This window comes from Lissotriton vulgaris, chromosome 8, assembly GCF_964263255.1.
Source record: "Lissotriton vulgaris chromosome 8, aLisVul1.2, whole genome shotgun sequence".
Classification (NCBI taxonomy): domain Eukaryota; kingdom Metazoa; phylum Chordata; class Amphibia; order Caudata; family Salamandridae; genus Lissotriton; species Lissotriton vulgaris.
The window spans coordinates 1,497,217,969-1,497,241,282 of NC_141696.1; the positions used below are offsets into that span (position 1 = coordinate 1,497,217,969).

General features: G+C 44.7%; 1 protein-coding gene across 2 annotated transcripts in view; it reads left to right on the forward strand.

Moving 5' to 3' along the window:
* The window catches only part of ATP6V1A (ATPase H+ transporting V1 subunit A), a 328,148-nt gene that overhangs the window by 76,403 nt on the left and 228,431 nt on the right, over positions 1 to 23,314 (forward strand). Inside the window, exon 1 of one of the 2 annotated variants that reach the window (XM_086935582.1) lies at positions 18,357 to 18,460. The exons of the other annotated variant lie outside the window; for it this stretch is intronic. The gene's annotated coding sequence lies outside the window, so the exon portion shown is untranslated. Of the gene's footprint in view, positions 1 to 18,356; positions 18,461 to 23,314 lie in introns of those variants that run through there. 2 annotated transcript variants of the gene reach the window in all.

Here is a 23,314-nt window from a genome sequence, read left to right on the forward strand (position 1 = left end):
TAAGGGGAGACTGGGATAGAAAGGGTGGTAACTGTCCCGAAGCATCGTCCAGTGATTGCACATCCTCACACACCCCTACACCAGATTGTTCACGATCGGGGAGCAAAGGAAGACGGGACAGAAAATCAGCATTCCCATTGTCCTCACCTTTCCGATGATGTACTGTGAAAGAATAAGGCTGAAGGGAAAGGAACCACCTAAGGACTCGGGGATTGTTCCCCTTGTTGTGTCTCATCCAGGGGAGTGGTGCATGATCAGTAAAAAGCATGAAATGAGCACCTTCCAAATAGTATTTTAGTTTCTCCACTGCCCACTTGATCGCGAGGCATTCTTTCTCTATGGTAGGGTACCGTTGTTCTCGAGGAAACAGTTTGCGACTAATAAATACTATAGGATGTTCTGTTCCCTCTGGTGAAGATTGAGACAGAACAGCACCCAACTCGTGTTCTGACGCGTCTGTATGTAACAAAAAGGGTTTGGAAAAATCAGGAGAGCGGAGAACAGGTGCTGAGGTTATCGCTGTTTTGAGGTCTGTAAAAGCCTGTCTTGCCCTAGGGTTGGGTTGTTGGAGGTCCTTAGTTTTTACATTTTTCTGTAGTAAGTCAGTTAGTGGTGTAGCTAGTTCAGAATATTGGGGTATGAACCATCTATAGTACCCAAGAACGCCCTTACTTCTTTTTTTGTAGATGGAACGGGGGCTTCCACTATAGCTTTTACTTTCTCTGACTGTGGCTCAATAAATCCATTTCCTAGTAGGTAACCCAGGTACTTTACTTTCCTAAAGCCTGCTCTTGATTGTTTTGCATTAATATGCAACCCTGCTTCCTGAAGTGCTGTTAACACCTGAGTGACATGTTGTAGATGGGTTTTCCAATCAGGGCTGAATATAACAATATCATCAAGGTAGGCTGAGGAATATGATTGATGGTGTCGTAGTACCCGATTCATCAACCTCTGGAACGTGGCTGGTGCCCCGTGTAGGCCAAACGGTAAGACCGTGAACTCGTACAGACCACTCAGTGTAACAAAGGCCGTCTTTTCCTGGTCTTCCCGTTTGAGGGGCACCTGCCAGTGCCCCTTTTGTAAGGTCAATGGTAGTGATGTACTGGGCCTCCCCTAGTTTCTCTATGAGTTCATCAACTCTCGGTATAGGATATGCGTCACATTTTGAGACGGTATTTACAGCCCAAATGTCAATACAAAAACAGACTGACCATTCACTTGTTGATGGTTTTATTTCCCCTAACTGTAACATGTTTTCTACTTCTTGTTCAATGGCCTGCCTTCTGGCAGCTGGAATTCGATAAGGTTTTTGTTTTACTATCTTCCCTGGTTCTGTATGTATAGTATGTTCTGCCATCTTGGTTTTTCTGGGTAAATCAAAGAAGATGGTTTCAAAAGGGGTCAAAGTATCATGAAGGTCTCTATTCAGATCTGTGGTCAAATCTGGGTTTATGACCAACTGTTGTACGGTGGTCATGGTCTGTGGGGGTCGGTCTATTTTCTGTGCGTCCCGGGGAGGGGGACCCAGCCATTTTTTTTAGAAGGTTTATGTGATACAGCTGGACCCTTTTTGGGGCTACCCTTATCTTATAAGAAGTTAGACCAACTTTTTCTACAATTTTGTACGGCCCTTGCCATCCTGACTTTGTTTTTCCTACGGCTGATGGTAAAAGGACTAAAACCCAATCATTAACAGAGCGCTGTCGCCACTTCTTGCCTTTGTTGTACACTATTTGTTGTTTCACCTGTGCCGTTTCCAGATTAGAATCTGCGAATTCTCTGAGTTTGTGTAATCTGGACCGAAGTCCTTTGGTATACTCCAGAAAGGATTTTGTTTCCTCTTCCTTCTCTTGTTCCCAAACCTCCTTGGTGATCTCTAGAAGACTCCGAGGTTCTCTCCCATACAGAAGCTGAAACTGGTAGCGGCCTAAACTGGTCTGAACCTGGCTCCATACGACATACAGGGCCAATGGAAGCAACATGTCCCACTCCTTGCCTTCCACGGTCAGGAGTTTTTTTAGCGTTAGCTTCAGTGTGGCATTGTATCTCTCACATAAACCATCCATCTGGGGGTGGTATACAGACGTATTAATGTGAGAGACATCCAGAGTTTTGCAAATTTGTTTAATAAAATTTGAAACAAAGGGGGTCCCTTGATCTGTTAAGATTTTGCGAGGGACCCCTACTCTGGAAAACAGTTCCAACAACTTCTCGGATATGTTTTGGGTTGTAGGAGTCCGTAAAGGGAAGGCCTCGGGATATCTTGTGGCATAGTCAACCATGACCAGTGCGTATATATGGCCTCTCTTGGTGCGTGGGAGTGGCCCAATGAGGTCCATCCCAACCCTTTCAAATGTGTTACCTACAATTGGGAGAGGCTGTAAAGGAACCGCAGGTGGTCTGTAAGGATTCTTCCGTTGACAAACCTCACATTCCTTAAAGAACCGGGTGACGGGCAAATATGCCAGGCCAATAGAAGTGTTGTAACAACATTTGGATAGTTTTTTGGGCACCTCTATGTCCCGCCAGCAAGTGTGAGTGGGCGAAGAAAAGGACCTATTCTCGAAATTCTTGAGGTACAACCAGCTGTGCCGAATCCCCTTGTTTCTCTACTCTGTACAGCAGTTCATTCTGTATAGAAAAGCAAGGGTAAGAGATCGGCCCTGCCTGTGGGTTTTGTTGGGCTTGTTCCCAAGCAGACGTCAGTGTTGGGTCATTTTTTGGGGTGTATCTAAAGATTTTATCAATCAACCAAGGGGCTTGAGTTAAAAAAGAGGGAATGGGAGAGTTAGAGGGAATAGATCTATGTAGTTTTTCCTTCAGTAGTCTCAAGAAGGAAGGGTTATCTTGTCCTATGATCATTTGTTCTGGTAAGGTAGGATCAACCCCAACGCTTATCTCCAAGGTTTGGCCTGTATGAAGTGTTACAGGGAGTTTAATTAAGGGGTATACCTTGACATCCCCGTGAACACACCTTATGGGCACTGTATCTCTGGTTTTGTTTTTATATGGTGCTACTATTGACTGAAGTACTACGGATTGTTTACACCCTGAATCAGGTAAGGCTTTTATAGGCACCCGCCTCACTCTGACACTTACGTGAAAGCTGGGCCCTAATTCTGCAGAGTACAGGATGGAACGTGGAATACAACCAATGTCCATGAGTTCCTCCTGGGGCTTTTTCCTATGACAATTCCTGGCAATGTGTCCCCATTCTCCACATTCGAAGCATTGTGGGTTGCGTAAGGGAGGAGGTTCCAGTCGGAATGGTCTAGGCTTTATGGGTTCTACGGATGGTTTCACTGTTTTTTCTCTGTTTTCCCTGGCACATTCATTGGTCTTGTAGTTTTATCATTGTCCCAAGGTAAGGCTCCGGGTTGGGCCCGGTAGAAAGTAGTGGCCAACTCTACCGCTTGTTCTGGACTGAGGTGTTTATATTGTTTGAGCCACCTCTGGATGGGTTAGGGAAGGGCTTCCAAAAACTGTTTGAGGTAAATCATGGCCATTATGTCTACTTTAAAATTTACTTGGGGCTTTAGCCACTTATCAGCAGCAGCTATTAATTTGAAATACAGGGTTTTAGGATTATCTGCGGGAGAGCCTCGTTCTTTTCTGAATTTTACCCTGTAGGCCTCCGCATCCATCCCTATGTGATCTAATATCAGTTCTTTTATTTCTGGATATGAGGTATTACCATTTTTTTTTTTTTATCAATTCAATTGCTTTATTCGATTTTCACCAAGTAATAAAAAATCATAAAAGCAGTTCATACAAGCAAAAATCACATTGCAAATACATATAATAAATAGTTATAAAAACAGTATTAAATCAAGTTTAGGTGATTAATCGATAATTAATAAATTCATGATAGGTTCCTTAGTTTTACAACACTTTTTAAAAACATTGACATGGAACTAATGCAAAGAGAGTTTCCTAATTGTTGGAGATTTAAATAAGCCGGCCTACATTGCCTCCAAGCCCCATCTCTTAGATAGGGTTTCAACCATCTCACGCGCTCTTTTTTATACAGTTTACAAAAAAGTACAAGATGGAAGGTCGACTGGGTGGATAAATTGTCACATGGGCATAGGGCCAAAGTTCTTTTCCAGTCGTTTTTATCCGGATATGAGACCAGTCGGTGAAAAATATTAAACCTGAATCTAGTCAGGACAAAGCGCTCAAAACCCAAAGTGATGAGAGATAAGTACGGTTGCATTTTGTATGTAGTCAGCAGCGGCTGATGATCGAGCACAGTTCTTTTGCTGACTTCGTTCCCAAGCCTTAAGGTATTAAAATGTTCCATACATAGGTTTTTTAAGGCTTTCTTAGGGATTTTCCCAATTAATTCAGGTTTATGATACCATTCTGGCCTTTCCATGTCCGTCAGGGCTTTCCTCACATACTCAAGCCATTTAATTCTTTTAACATTGGCTAATGACTTGACATCAATGATTATTTCTCGGTTTAGGCCCAGTTCTTGCGACGCCCAAATTCTCCTCCATAGGAGAATTGGCTGGGTTTTAATCAAATCTGTCAGATAATCCATACCTAGTTCTGCATGGGAATTATAATTTGACGTGCTTTTTGGGAGAGACAGAAGATATCGAAAAAAATTATTTTCAATAATCTGGAGCATCGTCACATCATGGTACCCCCATATCCCTGCCCCATACAGGGCAATACTTCTGCATTTGGCGACATATATATTGAGCATTATGCCAGGTTGTTTTCTGCCCAGTTTGCTAGCAAAATGTTTTATAGCCGCAACTGAACGTTTAAATGCTAGCGCTCTATTTTTTACCTCGGGACCCCAACCCCCTGTTGCCTCAATAGTAACTCCTAAATATGGAAATGTTTTTGTGGCTTGTAGTAGGGTGCCTGCCGCTTTCAGTTGTTTACATCTGGCTCCACCTTTGCCAGATGCCATCACAAAGGACTTTTTTGCGTTCAATTTGAGGCCCCTCTCTTCCATGTATGTTATGTATCTATTCAACACTTTTTGTGCGCCAACCTTTGTTCTTGCCATCAACACAGCGTCATCCGCATACAAAAGGGAGCTGATCTGCGTGTTCCCGGCCTTAGGAGAGTCTATATTGCTGGCACCCAGTTCCTTCTCCAAGCTGTTAGTGTATAAAGAAAAAAGAAATGGGGCCAGCACACATCCCTGCCTCACCCCCTTCTGTATGCGAAAAGACCCTGTGCATTCCCCTCCCAAACCGTATCTAACTCTGGCAGAGACATTCAAGTATAGTTGTCTTAGAAAGAGGACTATCGAAGAATCCACTTTCATCTCCTCTAATGTTGACCAAAGTTTATCGTGTATAACACAATCAAACGCCGACGAAAGGTCGACGAAGATTGCGTAAAAACACCCCTCTTTTGCGCTGGTATATTTCCCTTGCAAAAGAACAAAATTTAGCACTTGTTCCACAGTACCCATCCCTAGCCGGAATCCATATTGTACTGGGGTCAAGATATTCTGTTCTTCTGCCCAGTCCTGGAGCCTAGTCAAGACTACTCTACCTGCTATTTTTACTAGCGAGTCTAAAAGTGATATCGGTCTATAATTTGATGGGCTTTCCCTATCCCCCTTTTTGTATATTGGGATAATCAGTGATTCTGCCCAGGTTTTAATGAAGCCTATATCACAACAAGCCCCCATTACTCGTAAGCAGATAGGTGCCCAAAGATCTATGTTCATTTTGTAGAGATCACTTGGGATCCCATCTGGGCCCGGGGCTTTGTTATTCTGAGAGGACTTAATAGCTACCTTGACCTCCTCAAGTTCGAACTCTAGTGGGATCCGGTGATGTTTACTCAGTAGTTGTTGCTCTGTCAGAGTATTACAGTACAGTTTAGAGAAAAACTCCACCCAGGCGTTTCCATCAATAGTGATTTCTATTTTCGCTGTCACCTTGTTGTTCATGAATGGTGAATTGACTACCTGCCAAAATAACTTGGGGTCTCTGCTTTCCGCTGCCACCAGTAAGTCTTGCCAAGCCTTTTCCTTAATTGCTTTCTTTCTTTGGTCTCTTGCTACTTTATATGCTTTCCTTAATGCTTGAATCGTCTCAAGATCCCTTACTGGATCTTTTAGGGCCTTTTTTAGCACATTGTGTGCCTTGGTGCATTGGGTGTCAAACCAGCCCTTGGGGGTGTTGTTCTTTTTTGGACACTTCCTGGTCAGAGCACCCTTTATGGTCTCCGTGATGTTATTAAAGGCCTCCAGTATTTCTCCACTTGTGGGATTGTCCTCTAAACAAACAAGTAGTGAAGGGAGAGCATCATGCACGATTCTTTGTAAAGTTTTTTCAGGATCGGCCATGCTCCATTTTAAAGCAATGCCGTTTTGGCGTGCTACCGCTAAATTTTGGGTCCATGATAAAGTCTCAGTTAGTGAGGTTGTTTTAACACCCGGTATATTAAGGACAATCTTTAATGGTAGGTGGTCGCTCAGGCCCATAGCAAGAGTTTCAAAGCTCGTAACCCTACTACCAAACCTATTCGGGAGAATTATAAAGTCAATAATTGACTGTAGTCCTCTTGCCATGAAGGTGGGGGTAAATTCGACCTTGGGGTGGCATAACCTATTTGCAAACCCTAGGTCAAACTTGGCCATGATATCATTTAAGATTTCCCCTTTAGTATGGTGTACAAAGTGACTGCTATCCCCATGTTCCCCCACCCCATATTCCTCAAATCCACATGTGTCGCTAGAACATATGTTCACGTTAAAATCGCCAACCCAAATCCAGATTAATTCCTTTCCTTTTAAGGGTTTTACCTCCCTCATTTCTTTGGAGACTTTCAATAGTTCTTCCTTAAAATGTGCGTTCTCAATGTTATTATAAAAATTGACAACTATCAGCACATTTCTACTGTTTAAATTAATCGTGACCAATTGAAAGTAGGGTGTCGTAGATCTACCTACACTGGTACTGGTGTTAAAACGATTGGACACATAGACACATAGACCCCCTTTATTCCTGCCATGATTGGAGGTGACTGCGGGCACATGGAAGGTTTTAAAACCATCCATGTGCACCTCCTTTAAAGCCCATGTCTCCTGGACACAGAGTATGTCCACATTAGTAACAAACTCAACCCAAAGAGTTTCTGTCACTTTGTTGGCAATCCCACACACATTCCATGTTACTACGCTTATAAGCTGTTCTGTTGGTCTAATTAACGGTTTCCCTACAGCATTCTTCCTTATTGCCCTCCCTTTTATAATTTCATCGCCCTTATCCTTTATCCTATTTATCTTTTTAATTTTGTTCTTTATCCCTATATCATAGACTGGGGTCGTATTTCTCTTACTTCCTACTCTTTGGTCAGATGAGAGGCTCTTATACATACTTTCCTTTCCCCTCACCTGGTTATATTTTGGCTTATTTTTTGGTATATCGAGTCAATCGTTTAGGTCTAGACCCGAGAGTGGTTCATAGAGATTATGGAGTGGAATATTCCAAAAAGGATTTGGGTTTATATGATGATAGTTGTTATGTAGGCCATGATCAAATCTATTGGGATAATGCGGCACGGAGATAGGTGGCAGATCATTGTAACTGAGCCTACTTAGGCTGTGGTCAAATCTATTAGAATAATGCGGCAAGATGCCCGGTGGCTGCTCATGATACCTATGCCTAACTAGGCTGGGTTGTTGTCTATAGTTAGCTGATGCACGTGAATTGCGGTGACCCCACTTTGAGGGATGGATACGGGGCCTCATCAAACCTTCGGGATAAAAATAACTCAGGTTTCGAGTGGTTACAGTCCCCTCCTGCCTTCCTGAAAACCAGTCCGAGATATGGTTAACCACCCTATAGTCCCTGAAGTTTATGATGATCACATCGCCATCTATATCTTTTGGTCTTACTCCCACCCAGTCGCAACGTCTAACAGATACTATCTCCCCATTTAGGTGTGGTGGGAGAGGTCTGTTAGCCCGAAGCCAATGATTTACTTTATTTTTAAGGCTTGTGTCTGGCTCTATACTGCCCTCTGGTATCTTGGGGACCCCAGTTAATATGATGACATAGTTTAGTGACTCCGGGGTAGATGTACATTTCTTTTCTGATTTGTTGTGTACTGGTTTTGTGGCGGGTTATTTATTTTCCTCGCCTCTACTGCTGGTGGCACCTTTTTAGTCATGATTTTAGCTTTTCCCTCCTGGGGTACCTGAATTCCCTTTGGTGTTACCTTATTGTCCTTATAGGTAGGGGTATTTTTTGGCTGATCATTAGTATGAATCAAGGTGTTCTGTGGGGGGGGTGTATCTACTTGGCCATTATCAATCCCTTTACTTTGTCCCGTTACCTTGGATGTTTGTATTTCCAGAATACGCTCCACAGTTTCTCCCAACCTTTTCACCCTCTCTAAAATAGGAAGCATGAAGGATCTGAGGAGGTGTTCAATGTCCTCTACAAGTCCCCCGTGCGTCTTGCTAGATAGAGGCACGCTCAGTTCTGCTTGTGGCTTATTTGGTACTTCTTTCGCAGTGGCCTTATTAGTTTTATCGGTAAAGATTTTTGCTAGCGGTGTTACTTTTGTAGTTGTGGACCTTTTTCTACTCCCTGCCTTTCTCGCCTTTTTCCTTGGTGGAGAATGGCAAGCTTCGTGACTTCTCTTACTCTGTGTCTTTGCAACTGGTGGATTATCTATGTGTTTTCCTCCTTGTGTCCCTTCTTCTGTGATAGAGATAACTACGGGCAAGGGGTGGCATGACACGTCTAGTTCCTGAGTTATTGGTGAGTTCAATGCAATAACCTCTGGAGATTGCAATAGTTTTTGGGTGGTGTTAATGGGGCTAGCAAGCTCCTTGTGAATTGTTTCAGGTAGACCTTCTTTAAAAATCAAGGGGATGTCATTTGTATTAAATAGGTCTATATCTGTCTCTCCCTCTATAGAGTTATTTGGCGTTGAAGTAACCTCAATTATGGCGGGTGTTAAGGGTTGCTGTTTTAGCAGCTCAATAGAGAGGCGACGCTCTGCTCTCCGCTCAGCCAACTCTATCTCTCTGTCTATGTCCCTTTTTGCCCGTGCAAAGAATTTATCAAGAGGGCCCAGTATACTCACTCCAATAGTTGCAGGTAACGAGGAGTTCAGTTCAAGGCCAGCCATTATGCCAGCCCTGCGTGGGTATTTCAATGTAGTTGAAAAAGCTGAGCAGACCTGTGTAACCCCTGTACAACGATGGAATTAGACCAATGATCAGCAAATTTCCAGCACGAACATGACTCATTCACCGGTACCTTAAATGAGTGCCTGGAGGGTGTGACTAATCCACCGTTAGAGGGGGAGCCCAGCCTGGCCGCCGTCGGCCCCGGACGGCCACAGACGGCCCGCCCTTTGCCCGGGCTTCTCCCCGGGTGCTCCCGCGCGCTCCCGCGACGCTGGGGTGACGCCTCTTTAAAGCGCCGCCTGGCGCGCTCTCACCGCGGTATTCTCGCCGCTGGGGCTGGCGGGAGTTGCAGTCTTTGATCCCTGCAATCCTCCGGTGCCAGACGCCCCCCTCCGCTCGGCGGCCGCTAGGTGATTAATGCGGCGGCGGGAGGGGGACAGAAGCGGTCCCAGCTGTTGTTGCCTTATCTCGCCCTCAGCAGGTACAGATGCCAAAGTGTTCTGCTATTCTCCAAAATGTTCTAGAGGTTCCCCCGCTCCTCCGGGGTGACGCCTCTTTAAAGCGCCGCCTGGCGCGCTCTCACCGCGGTATTCTCGCCGCTGGGGCTGGCGGGAGTTGCAGTCTTTGATCCCTGCAATCCTCCGGTGCCAGACGCCCCCCTCCGCTCGGCGGCCGCTAGGTGATTAATGCGGCGGCGGGAGGGGGACAGAAGCGGTCCCAGCTGTTGTTGCCTTATCTCGCCCTCAGCAGGTACAGATGCCAAAGTGTTCTGCTATTCTCCAAAATGTTCTAGAGGTTCCCCCGCTCCTCCGGGGTGACGCCTCTTTAAAGCGCCGCCTGGCGCGCTCTCACCGCGGTATTCTCGCCGCTGGGGCTGGCGGGAGTTGCAGTCTTTGATCCCTGCAATCCTCCGGTGCCAGACGCCCCCCTCCGCTCGGCGGCCGCTAGCTTACCATTTGGATTAGCCACTTGGTACGCAGCCTGTGCTTCCCCTGTAAGTAGAGGGGCTAAAAAGAATGGCCACTTTGCTTCGGGCCAGCCTGATGCCCTCTCGAAGTTGAGAAGAAATGCGTCGGGGTCTTCTCCTGTGACATATTTTTGTAAGGAGACATTCGGACCTGTTCCTGCCCGTATTTGTAGTTGGGTTGTCAATTCTATACGGTCATCTGCTTCTTTTAACATTTGTTCGGCATGATTAGCGAGACTGTCCTTCATGAGCTCCTGGTCAGCCTGGGCAGAAGTTATCTGTTTTTCTACGCCCATTCTAGCTTCTCCTGGCCTCGTATTAACTGTTGAATGAGATTTTCCATGGTGAGGCGACCGCGATCCCACTTCTGACACCACGTGTAGCGCGGTGGAGAAGCAGACCAGGACAACTGGGGTGGTTTGTGCTTGCTAGGGTTTATTTACAGTCAAAACAAACAAAGGATTCTGGGAGATGTAGTTATGCAAGTCCAAAACAAACAAGGGACTCTGGGAGACGTCGTTTTGTCCCACTTGGTCTTCCTTCTTCTTTCTTGGGATACAAAATTCAAAATGGTCCTCTGGACAGGTTTATGGGACTGATAGACGCTTGCAGATACCAGGAAGGGAAAAGAAAACAAGAACAAAGAATAGCCGTAAGGTAGGGGTTCTGATACGCTAAGCGGCGCAGGAAGCCAGGGAAGTGGGGGGGGGGAGGGGGGAGGGAGGGGAGGGGGGGAAGTTGTCACCGAACCTTCACCAGTGTACATGCGGTTTTTGCAAAACGACCCTCTGCGCGCCGTTATACCCACAAACTACTGGGTTCCGCCCCCTTCACCCCTCCTTTTCCCTCCTCTGTTCCGCGACCCCAGGAAAACTGCAAGGGACCCCGTACCTTGTGCAGCCACGACCCCCTGTGGCCGTGGCTGGGGTGCTCGCGTTGCCAGGTAGGGTCTGGCTGCCCGTCTGTTCCGGTTCTCGCTCCTCCGGCGTCGTAGGCTTCCTCCGTCGACGTCGAGCCCTTCAGGTCCTCGGGTACCATCCCTGTGCTCTCCCACGGCGGTACTAGGAAGGTCCTCACCAGCGTCTCCTCCTGGCTCGCGATGTGGTGTGGTCCCAGTGAACACCGTAATCCTCTCGCGTCTTCCTTGATGTAGCTGCCTTCCGGACCACGTGACTCTGTCACCTGGTATGCCCCATCGGAATCCTTAAAGGGCCAGTCTTCTCCTTGCCCAGTCTGTAAATACATAAGGGGAGACGGGGATAGAAAGGGTGGAAACTGTCCCAAAGCATCGTCCAGTGATTGCACATCCTCACACCATGAGTCTAGTCCAAATGTTACTCTGAATTACCAGTTGGCTATGCATGCTTGTAGCTCTGGTATGAGAGTTTGCCCACCTTCCTTCTCCCACCTTTGTTTTCGTAGGAATGCCACCTGGGAGGCAGGTTTTTACTTTCCTTTAATCCTTCCTTTAACGCTACAACATACCTAACTAACGCTGCTTCTGTTTCGTTATAGTGAGTGTGCCTATTACTTCGTTTTCATCTCACCTAATTACGTTGTCTGCTGTTGCCGCTTTTGCAGCTCCCCCAAAAGGGGATGTCTTCAGACTGTCTTCGTAGTGTGAAACACCCTTATGGCTACTAAAATGGGCTGCTTCAGCTCTCGGTGTCTTTTGACATTCCGTGCCAGAGAGCTAAAGAATGACTGGAGCTATGACCTCCAGCATATCTGAATGTCGGAGGCCATCTTGCCCTAACTGCTATGGTGCAGGTTTGCTGTGCTTGGTTCCTACCTCTTCATTTTTGTGGGTTGCAGGGCAGAGATCTCGCTCACTCCTGGTTGGTCTGCTGTTTTTCTCTTGGCTTCCTTCACCGCTGAGTTCTCACTCCATAACGTCTGTTTGCCGTTTCTTATTATTGTGAACGTGGTCCTGTGCTCTTTCCGTTTACCTGTGGCATTTCTCTCTTCGTTGTTAAGATCAAGTACTGTGTGTGTTGATTACTTTCTGTTTGCTGTTCTGCGTGTTCTATTTATGCCCTGTGTACCCAGGGGAAATTTTACTGTGAGGCTTTCTTCAGGACGTCTGCCAATGTATTCTCAAGGAACAAACTGTGAGAATGTATCTTCAATACATTTGGTAACTGAGAGGGTCTTCTCATAGATGCACTCTGATCAGCAAATCCTGATCCCATGCTTCTTGTGGTACTTTCATATGCATTCAGCAAGAAGTTGCCCTGGGGGCTTGTAGAAAGCTGCTCTCTAATCTCCAGCGAGTGAGTTAGGTGTGGATAATGCAGTCTTCATTACTGGAGTTCAGAAATGGAGTATTCTCCATCAAATAACCAATCCACAGGGTGACTTCTGGACTGGAACACCAAGGGTTGTACAGTTCTGAGATTCCCCATTTTGTTTAGCACCTTTGATCCCAGGGCCACCCTTTAAGCAGAGGGAGGTGAAGGCCAGTGATGCCATTGAAATCATTTCTAACTGTGCTTTTGCTGGGATAAAACATGGCTGCCCCTAAACACTCCCCCGTTCCTTTCTTCAGATAGCATTATCGCTGTGTCGTTCCAGTCATTACTTTTTAAGTGAGCTCACTTCAGACATTAGAAAGAACAGAGAGTAACTTCCTCCCCATGGTCGTATGAGGTTAAGCCTACCCATGAAACTTGCTGAGGATAAAAAGTAAGGATCCCTCCATGCCTTGGTTCTCCGACGTACACGCCAGGATTCTTCTGTGCCAGGCATGGATGGAAAGGATGGTGCAACACTTCAGGCCTAAAACCGGGAGGTTATTTTGACTTTTTTCAACCGAGTTCACCCGACAGGAGAAGCCATTTGCTGTCTGCTGTGGTGAATCAGAAAAAAGGTGCTTTTCCTGTGACACAAAGTGCAAGAAAAGAGGTGTGCCTTCTTTTCCTTTGCATGTTTTAAGGGAATGGACTTGAAAAGATTACCTGCACATTTCAAAGCGGAATCCATTTGGATCGGGGCTGCGTGTGCGGTAATTGCTGCCGTCTATCCCAGCTCACCAGATTTCTTGAAATCTCAGAATGTGCAATGTGGTCATTTACTGATCATGCTCATTGTAGCTGATTGAATCATATGCTCTATCTCGACGCTGCCGTGTTTCCAAGCAGTTGTTAGTTTCCAATTGTGAAGGGAAGCGATTGCCACCTAATAACGTGAAAGACTCTGCTCTACCGTGGGGAAACACACTAAGAAAACAAATGTGGATGAAGGCTGATGCTCAGGCTCCTGCTCCCCTCCCAAAAGGTCCTGTGTAAGAAAGGAAGTGGATTTTGATTCATGGATCAGGAGGATTATATAAGAAACTAACACCAGTATTCAGTCTCCCGTTAATCCTCAAACTTCGCTTCTGAAGATGAAATGGAAATGTCTCGCATATAAAGAGGAAATTATGTTGATAAACAGATAATTCCTGAAATTCTAGTAAGAGCACCACAGAACATAAGGTTTCTGGCAGAAGAAATGTCTTCAATTTCAGCAGAACCTGTCCTAAGACAATTTTTGAAACTCCTTGTCCTGGTTTACCTATTAATCAAAATGTTTTACATGTTTTAATGCACAAATGAAGGATCTGGGTAAAATTTATATTCCTAGATTCATGCCCAGATTTTATTTATGGGAGAACATGGATAAAAGATACCAGAGACAATGGCGGTGGATTCAACGGGGGCTGGTTTGGTGGGACACTTCTATGATGAAGGACAATATCCTCAAAGACCAAACCGACAAAAAAATGGACTCTGCAATAAAAAAAGAGTTGCACTGGGGCACTTTTGGCCATGAGAGCTGGAATCTATGTTGCTTATATCAAGCAGTCACTCATTTCTGACATTAAGAATCTATTTAAAGCAATTCAAGATGGATCTCACTGGACGTATTTGTTAGAGGCGATGCAGAAACCAGCTGAATTCCTTTCCGATATCTCATTTGATTTTTTTTTTTTTTTTGTAAATATATTTTTATTGCAGCAAGGACAAGTATTCATGATCCGATATCTCATTTGATGTGGTATGAACATTTGTATTGTTTGGAAGGTGCTAATTTTGGAGCAAGTAGAGATCTGTTTATTAAAGAATGGTGCACCGATTCCTCACAGAAATCTGCAGTATTGCATATGCCTTTTGAAGGAGTACATCTCTTTGGAATGGAACTAGAGGAAAAGCTATATTGTTTATTCCAAGGGAAGAAACATTTTCCCTCTTTTAGGCAATCGCCAGGATCTAGAGCCCAAGCAGCTCAGTTTTCATGGAAATCCCCATTTCATCAACTTTTAAAGAGTTCCCAGTGTACTTATTCAGTTTTTTTCTCAAAAGGCAAGGAAATGGGAATTACAGAAACTAGTTGAAATATGAAGCTAACTTTCATCACCAAGTAAGAAGTTGGGGTGTGTTAGCATTTCAGGGTGGTATGGAAAAGGTCCACTTCCAATGCTTGGGTGTTAAAAGTAACCAGAGATGGATACCGCATCGATTTTGCTGCAAAATCTTCACAGCCTGGGGCTGTAATTTCTTCTTGTTCTCTACATCTGGTCAAGAAAGAAGCAGTGATAATGGTAGTAATGATATTAACATTGAAGAAGGCAACTATACTGTACCCGAGGAGGAAAAAGGAGAGAGATACTATTCTATAGTATTTCTGGTTCTTAAACCGTCAGGAAAATTCAGACTAATTATCAACTTCAGTAGAGTCAACAGATGGAGCAGGTAAATACCCTTCAAAAATAGAGACTCCCCAGAATAGAATTCCTTTGATCATGAAGGGAAATTTTATGATTAATGCAGAATTAGAAGACATTTACTTACATGTACCCATGACCTCTGACATTCCTGAGTCTTTGAGTTTGCCACTTTCAGTTTCAGGTGTTGTCATTCGAAATGAAATCAGCAATGAGAGTATTTATTTACTGAGATGATGGCACCCTTGGTGACTTTAGTCCTATCATAGGTTGGAAGATGTAATTGTAGTTAGACAACTGGTCCCTCCGTGCATCAACAAAGGAGGAAGCAATGCAGAGGTAAAAAGGTAAACAGTGTGTCTTTACAAACACGGCTTGTTCATCTACGTGCAGGAGTACCACATAGAATTATCATCGGAGAGAGTTGTTATTGGAGTCCATTTGGAGTCTGATCTAATGGAATTTACCCCAGTGGAAAGAGCACTGAAATTGTGAGAAACAATTTGCCAGTTGAAGCACAAACAAGCTCCTGAAGGGTTTTTGCTACAAGTACTGGGACACACAGCCTCCTGTGAAAATGTTTCAGGTTGCGCCGTTTTAACCATTAGATTTAGGTATTTAACATAGTTCACACTGAAAGTACTATTTTGGTGGCAATCACTTCGGCTAGAAGAATTGGAGACGTAGGAGCTTTATAATGTTAATTTCCATTTTTGTGAATATAGAAGATTGAATTGTTTTAAAACCCAGTCCTGCTTTTCATCCAAAAATGTCATACAGGTTTCATTATGTTCAAGAGATTTTGTACCCTACAATTTTCCTAAACTAAGTGCAAAATAATAAGAATTGTAGCATTTGCTAGATATTAAGAGAGCCGTAGTATCTATATACTTGGAGATCTGATATATTCAGGAAAATGTATCACTTGTTTGTGACATTTGGTCTTAATGATCACAGGCAAAAAGTATTCAATATTTCAATTAATAGATGGATTTGTGCTACTATTTTTATGGCCTACTCTTTAACATACCTGTTTCAATGGGAATTCAGGGTAGTTTAACCTCATGCGCGCTAGCGGTTTTCCCGCTGTGCGCTGATATTTTCAAAAACCTGCGTTACATGACGAGCTCAGCTCGTCATGAGCGTACGACAGGCGTATCTCATGACGAGCTGAGCTCGTCATGCGCGTCGAAGGGGTTGATAAGAGGCATATCTGCTTCTTGCGCAGAAGTTAAGATGTTTTTTTGAATTAGATTTGCCAGGACTCAACTTGGTCATCTACACATGCATTTGTTAAACTCTGCAGAATTGAGGGTGTTAGTTTTGGTGAAAGTGTGTTAACAATGTGCTTGATTCCATAGTACAGAAATGATTAATCCGAAGTTTAAGGTTGATGGTTTATATGCATCACAAAGGAGTTATTTTACTTTATGTTTTGACCGTAAGAAGATCAGTAAGGCGTCTGTATTTGGTATACATTAACAGTAATAATTGGGACAATAACGTAGGGATAATGTCCTGGTTGCTTGCCTTCAATCTTCAGTCCATTACGTCGTTGATACAGTCATTTCAACCTGACCACCCACCCTATTTTTACAGCCTGACAGAGGCTTGGTATAAACAACGTTTCCTGGGTAGGCTTAGCCCTACACGCTTATTGGATGGACAGAGTTTTAAGTTACTTCCAGTTCTTTCCTATGTCTAGAGTAAGTTCACTTCAAAAGTAATTTAAAGATAATAAAGAGTACTGGTAAGTAACTGGACATTATTTGCAGTCAGGAAAATTTGGAAATAGATGGAAAGTTGTACTTACTTAAGCCTACTCCCCCTTCTGGGGTATAAGCCTTCAACCAGGACTCTCCAGCAATCTGTCTTGGGCTTTTTCTTTCCGTCTGGCTCCAAGTGTAGCCCATCTCCTTCTTAATCCCTTGAGGGTTCTAGGTCAGGTCTTGCCTGGTGGTGTTTGATGCAGTCTTGCGGAGGGTGTGACCTATCCAGCCCCGTGCCTTTTCAAGATTTCTTTGTGGGCAGGGAGTTGAGAAGTCTGCTGTGCTGCCATAGTTTGTTGTTGCTGATGGTATTTGGCTAGCAGCTTTGGATGATTTTTCTCAGACAGGTATTGATGAAGATACCGACTTTGTTGGTGGTGGTCACTGGTGTCCTCCAAGTTTCAGCTTCATACAGAAGGACACATTTTATGTTGGTGTTAAAAAGCCTGATCTTGGTTTGCCACGTTAGGTCCTTAGAGCTCTGTCTTCTTTGGCTGAATGAAGGCAGCCCTTGCTTTGCCGATTCTTGCCTTGACGTTGTCGTCTGTGCCACATTGCTTGTCTTTGACCACCTACTGCCCAGGTAGGTGAAGGCCTCAAACTCTTCCTGTGTATCACCTGCAAGAGTGACTACAACTGCGCTGGCCATGTTAGCATTCAGGATCTTAGTTTTTCCCCTGTGGGTGTTATGGCCAAGTTGTGCTGATGTGGCTGCCACATTGTCAGTCTTCTCTTGCATCTGCTGATGGATATGGGAGAGTAAGGTCCGGTCTTCTGCAAAGTCTAGGTCATCGAGCTGCGTCCAAGGTGTCCGCTGAATCCCATTTCTTCTTCCTACTGTGGATATCTTCATGATCCACTCTATGGCCAGCAGGAAGAGAAAAAGTGAGAGCAATCAACCCTGGCCTACTCCAGTCCTCATTTGGAAGTCTACCGTGAGTTGTCCTCCATGGACTATCTTGCAGGTCATTCCCTCATAAGGGTTTTTGATTATTCTTACAAGTTTATCTGGCAGTGGAACATTGAGGCAATAGTGGTTATCACCAAAAAGGAAAAGCTTTCCACACACTTACATGCCTCACATTTCAGCACCACACATTTCCAATCCACACCACATAACTCAACACACAACCACATAATTCAACTCAACACAATTTGACAACACACCACATGCATCCAATCCACAACACAGAATTCCACATCATGTCACTAAATTTAACAGCACACCACATAATTAAACTCCCCTCCATACCACTCCACAACACAAAATACCATTCCACATAATTACACTCCATAACACACAATCCCACTCCACATAATTCCAATAAACACAATACCACATAATTACTAACCACGTAATTCCACATCGCACCATGCCACATATTTCCACATCATACCATGCCACATAATTCCACTACACAAATCCACTCCACAACGCGAAATTCCACGCTACACAATTCTACAAATAACTAATCCAACCCACGCATTCCACTACACACCACATACATACTCGCCTTTGGGACCTTATAAGTGTTTAACCATGCAAAAGTTAATGTTGTTGCACCAAGGGTATTGTGCTGCATAACTAAATACTTATAAGGTCCCAAAAGCGAGACCTATTGGCTATGCCAATGCTTGTTCTGATTGAGGTACTCACCGTGCGGCCTCTTGGAAAGGGAAGTGTAGCTAGAAGCTGACTGGAAAGGCCAGGCTGAGATGAGTCTTCAGTTTCTGTTCCTCTTCAGGGCACGAGTGATGATGACACATCCTGAGGAAGGTCGGCGGATTCTGCTCGGAATCTGCTGCAGGCCTCAGAGGCGCTTTGGTGCAGGTGGGAACGGGTCTGTGCAGGAAGTACTTGGACGGAGGGTTACCCGGCCATACGACAGCAGGTAATTGGAAGGAGGAAACATAAGGTTGTTTAACGGAAGGGTGTTACCATGCACTGCATTTACCAGAATGCATCTGAGTGAGCTGGGTCTTGGAATGTCAAGGCAGTGTGCTCCCGTCCTGTTTTTGTTTGATTCGGCTGGTTGAGCTGACGAGCTCTGAGTGATGCACCTGTGCTCAAGGAGTGGAGCTATGACCTGAAAAGACTATTGAGTAGCATTTCCTGCACCTCTAACTGTATGTGTTACTCTCTACGGATGAAGGACAACTATCCTGAAACATGAGCATATGTCTAGAGATACTCAGCACTGGCTGCACCCACCATGGTGAAACCCAAGGATTGTTTTAACCCCTTCACTGCGGGGCTAATTTCCCCGCGGTGCGGGGGGCGCGCACGGCGCCGCTGTGCTCATGACGAGCCCAGGCTTGTCATGCAGCACGGTGCTCGTGTGCTCATGACGAGCCTGGGCTCGTCATGAACCCGCCCGCGCAATGGAACGTTCAGCACAGCGGGGAAATTAGCCCCGCGTGTGAGCGTTCCACGGCTCATGACGAGCCCAGGCTCGTCATGAGCACACGAGCATCGTGCTGCATGACGAGCCTGGGCTCGTCATGAGCACTGAAGGGGTTAATGGAAGGGTGTTACCATGAACTGCATTTACCAGAATGCATCTGAGTGGACTGGGTGCTGGGATATCAAGGCAGTGTGCTCCCGCCCTTATTTCTTTTTTTAATTGGAAGGAGGGATGCCTGGCAACGCGGACAGCCGCGCAGAGGGGGCAAACAGCCCTGTTGCTGGGTCAGCCAGGTACAGTGCGAGCTGCTCCTCCTTCATGTGGCACTATATTAGCTCCTTGGTGCTAAAAATGTGTGAAAAATGCTCTGCATTCTTATGAATTTAGCAGTCCAAACACTTCTTGTTATAGTATCCCTTAGAGATAGTTTAGACACCTTCGACCTGAGTTGTACCTGTATTTGCTGTTACTGAATTATGGTTCAAAGGTGAGAAAATCTAGGCTTTTGCTGATTTATTTATTCCCCCCCCCCCCCTTCTGTTTTTTTACTGGCTTTGACATGAAAGCACAATCTATGCCAGTAAAATACTAGCCATTGGGCATCCCTTCTTGGCGATCCTGTGTTTGTTTGCATGCCCGGGGCTGTATCACTTCTCTTTCTTAGCAGAGCCTCCCGGGGCTGAGTCGGGCAAGCTTTTCGCCCGTGCCTCAAGCTCCAACTTAGATCCTGGTTCATTTTGAGACATCGGATAAAGCTAGATTCATGACTAGGGACCCCAAAAGGTGGAGGTAGGGCCAGTCTCCCTGAACCCGTGGGCCTGTTGCTTAGCGGCCCTTCTGTGAACCATGGGAACTGGTCACGAAAAGCAGATGCTCCCTCGCATGCATTCGCCGCCTTCCTCTTGTCATTCACAATGTTATTTGTTAAGTGGGAGCATTCAACGAAACCACAGTGAGAGATATGCACAGGACATGTGCAAGTGAATTTTAATGCAGAATAGTTCGTGGTTCTGGTGTTTAAAGATGCCCCCTAGACAGCCAGGCAGGCCTTGAGCAGAGCGGCAGGAGGTTTATTACAGTTCACAAGGGATGCGCAGGTTCCGTCTCACTTTCCATTTCAACTGATCTCAGTGAGTGAGTTTTTTTCATCCCACAAGTTACCTATAATTATTGTTAATACTAAAATTACTACTTGAAGATCACAAAGCTCTCCACCTTTACTTTTTCACATTAAAATCTGGATTTTCACATCACTTTTATGTTGTTTTGAGAATCAAGTTGACAATCTATTAAGTTTGAGGGTCATAAGGGAAAACTACACATGCTTTTTCAGTGCCAGCTATCACTTGCAATTGTGACGGGGCAGATGCACATTAGAGAATAATTCTTAATAATTTAAGATTGTCTAAATATATGGGTCAAAAACTTTGTAAGTACAAATTCTGCATAGGGGCGCTAGACTTGCCTAAACAGACCGGGCTGCCAAATCCGTCAGAAGTCACCACATAGTGAATATGGGAACCAGTCTAAAGAGCTGACGCGTCATTGTAGTTATGCAATCAGACCTCATTGTGAAAGGTTATTTGATGTTTCTAAGATGTGCAAAGATCAGCTGTTGTGGCTGGTGCTGCTGGGAAACCCAGCGAGACAGCGAAGGGTGTATGTGGAGTCGCACAAGCGTGGCTTCCTGAAAGTCACATTGCAAACCCAGAACCTCAGATGCAAAAGAGGACGGGATGAATGGCCCAGTGCACTGGCAAGTCGCGTGGGGGGAAAAGTGCATTTACCTTTAAAAAAAAAAAGTGAGCCCATTTGGGTCAGGGTTCATCATTATGCAACATTGTTTGGTTTTTAGGTTTCAATCTTACATATCGACTCTGATCCAACAGGCTGATTTATTAACTTGTTTTTCACTTTGGTGAGGAAAATGAAACTCCAGTAAGGAGCTTCGGGAACAATGAACATGTTTGTATCATCAATTCGCCCGGAAATGATAGTCTTGGCATCTACCACGCCTTATCTGAATGACTATAATCTCCTGTACCTTGGCCTGCATCGAAGCAGCACAGCCACTTCCATGCAATCAGGACCCTTGATGTCTGGAGAAGGGACTCGGTCACATGCTCAGCTTTGTACAAACTTTAGTAGCTGGCCATTAAATACATATTATGCGTTGTTGTCATAGTAACTATCTTCAGTGGCCTGCTGGGGCGAGCACAAACCCTGCTACAAGAATGATCCTAGTCTAAGTCCTAAAAAATGTAAAACTTGATGTGATTGGCAACCTCTCCAATTTGACTGTCCATATTAAGAGGTAACGTTGTTTGTCAGGAGCTACCCATCTGTATACACTGCCGACTCACAGCACATAGGAGGAAGACTTTAAAGTCACATTTTCATCATTACTGTTACTTTAATGAATGGACCATAAGCTAATTTATTTGATGAATATATTCGCTCTCCATGATCAGTGAAGTGTAAACCTTGGCACTTTCTACCCTGCCTTTTAAAACCTTCAACCATCGTCTTGGGATCTCCTGCTCAGCGTGAATCGAGGTTTCTCTTTAACCTGAACGAGTCCACTGATCCCCGTCACTGCTTTGATTAAGCTGCAATATGTACCATGATTATGATTTACAAATGTGTTTCTTATCTAGCATGGGTAATTGTCTTTCCTTAAAACACTTCCATTGGTTGTCTCAAGCCAGTATTTTGCACATAACAGGGCATACTCTAATATGCCTATTAAGTCCATTGTGGGGCCATGTGACTACACGGATATAATGAGTGGATCGAGTGAGTCCCAGATAAAATGGTCTGTTAGTCTTGTCATGGCGTCATGACAAACCATTTTAAAAGGGTCCTCATTTTGGGTGGACCCTACCATCAATCAGAATGCAGAGCTCGGTTGGAGAGCTACATGCAAAATATATGTAAGGGTTGGGCTTGTAATAAGTGCCATGCTGGCCAGTGTGATAAATAGTTTGATGTTACTGTGGAATAGATTAATGATGTAGTGTAGTGGATGGATGGATGGAATGTGAGTAAATAGTGTGTGTGGGATGTGCGGATGGAATCAAAATGTCTGGTTGTGTTACTTTGAAAGGAACAGTAGCTGCAGGCGAAGGAACGGCAGCTTCTGTACTGTGCTGCTCTTTTTACTGGATCTCAGAATATATAATTTTCCACTCAACTTCGCCCCTCCTTCAGTTCTGTGTCATCGTCCAACTTCAGTCTTATATCCTGCAAATGCATCAACCACCAAGACACCAACATGGTTGTCAGTTCACACTCCTTGAGCAACTCTCAGGGCGAAATTCCTGTGATTGTACTCGAGGTCCCCTATATGACAGCAACGTAGCCTAAACATTCTTCCTCTAACAGGACCCTGACTTGAGTGCCAACTGGAGTGACTCCTTTACCACTCAGTTATTCTGTTCCAACTGACCTTTTGCCCCTGGAAGGCAGGCGGCTACTCTTGTGTGCTTGATGTCACTTGAAGCTGGGAACTGCTGCATCTTGTCCAAAGTAAATTGTATAGCACCTCAGGAATAGCTTCCCAGCAGAATACGTTTCCCAGGAAAATTATGACAACTTCCGTTGTCATATTACCCACCTTACGGATCACCAGCCATTTTGAAAAATTATGACGCACCCTTTCCCCGCCAGCAAAAATATTCTTTCACCTTTGTCTTGGTACTTGGCATTGCACAATGCCCTTCTTGTAAAAAATCCACAATCTCCCCACATAAAACAACTGGTGGGACAATCTTGGCTGTTTTATTCAAAACATTCCCTTTGAACAACAGTTCATCCCCAATCTTGGTGTATGCAAACAGTCTCCTTGCAGCTTTTTCTCCAATGGCTATGTGTCACCAGAAAATCGTTCACCAAAGATATGTCACCATCCTTTCCCATCACTTCTTCCCACTCCTCCTCGGGTACTACTCCCCCTTGGGTCCCAAGACTTTCCTCCGCATCTTTAAAGGTTGCAGTAACTTTACACTCCTCGCCACCACCTCTCCTCAGTTCATCATGCACCTGCAAATATAACCTGGATAACTCATCCGTCTGAACTTTCAATTTATTTAGCAAATATTCCATAGAATAATGATACACCTGAATTTTAGATACAAATCCATCCACCCTCGGCGCCCACCTAGTACGAACAGATTTACCAATGTTTTGTGATCCTTTTTCAACAATGATTTGGGATCGTGACATTGCCTGGTTCGCTGCCATAAAGAGAAATGTATTTGTCCCCTTTTTTGTTGATATGGTACACACCATTCACTAAGCAAATTATAGTGTATCACTTCCTTCCAAGCAATGTTGTGTAAC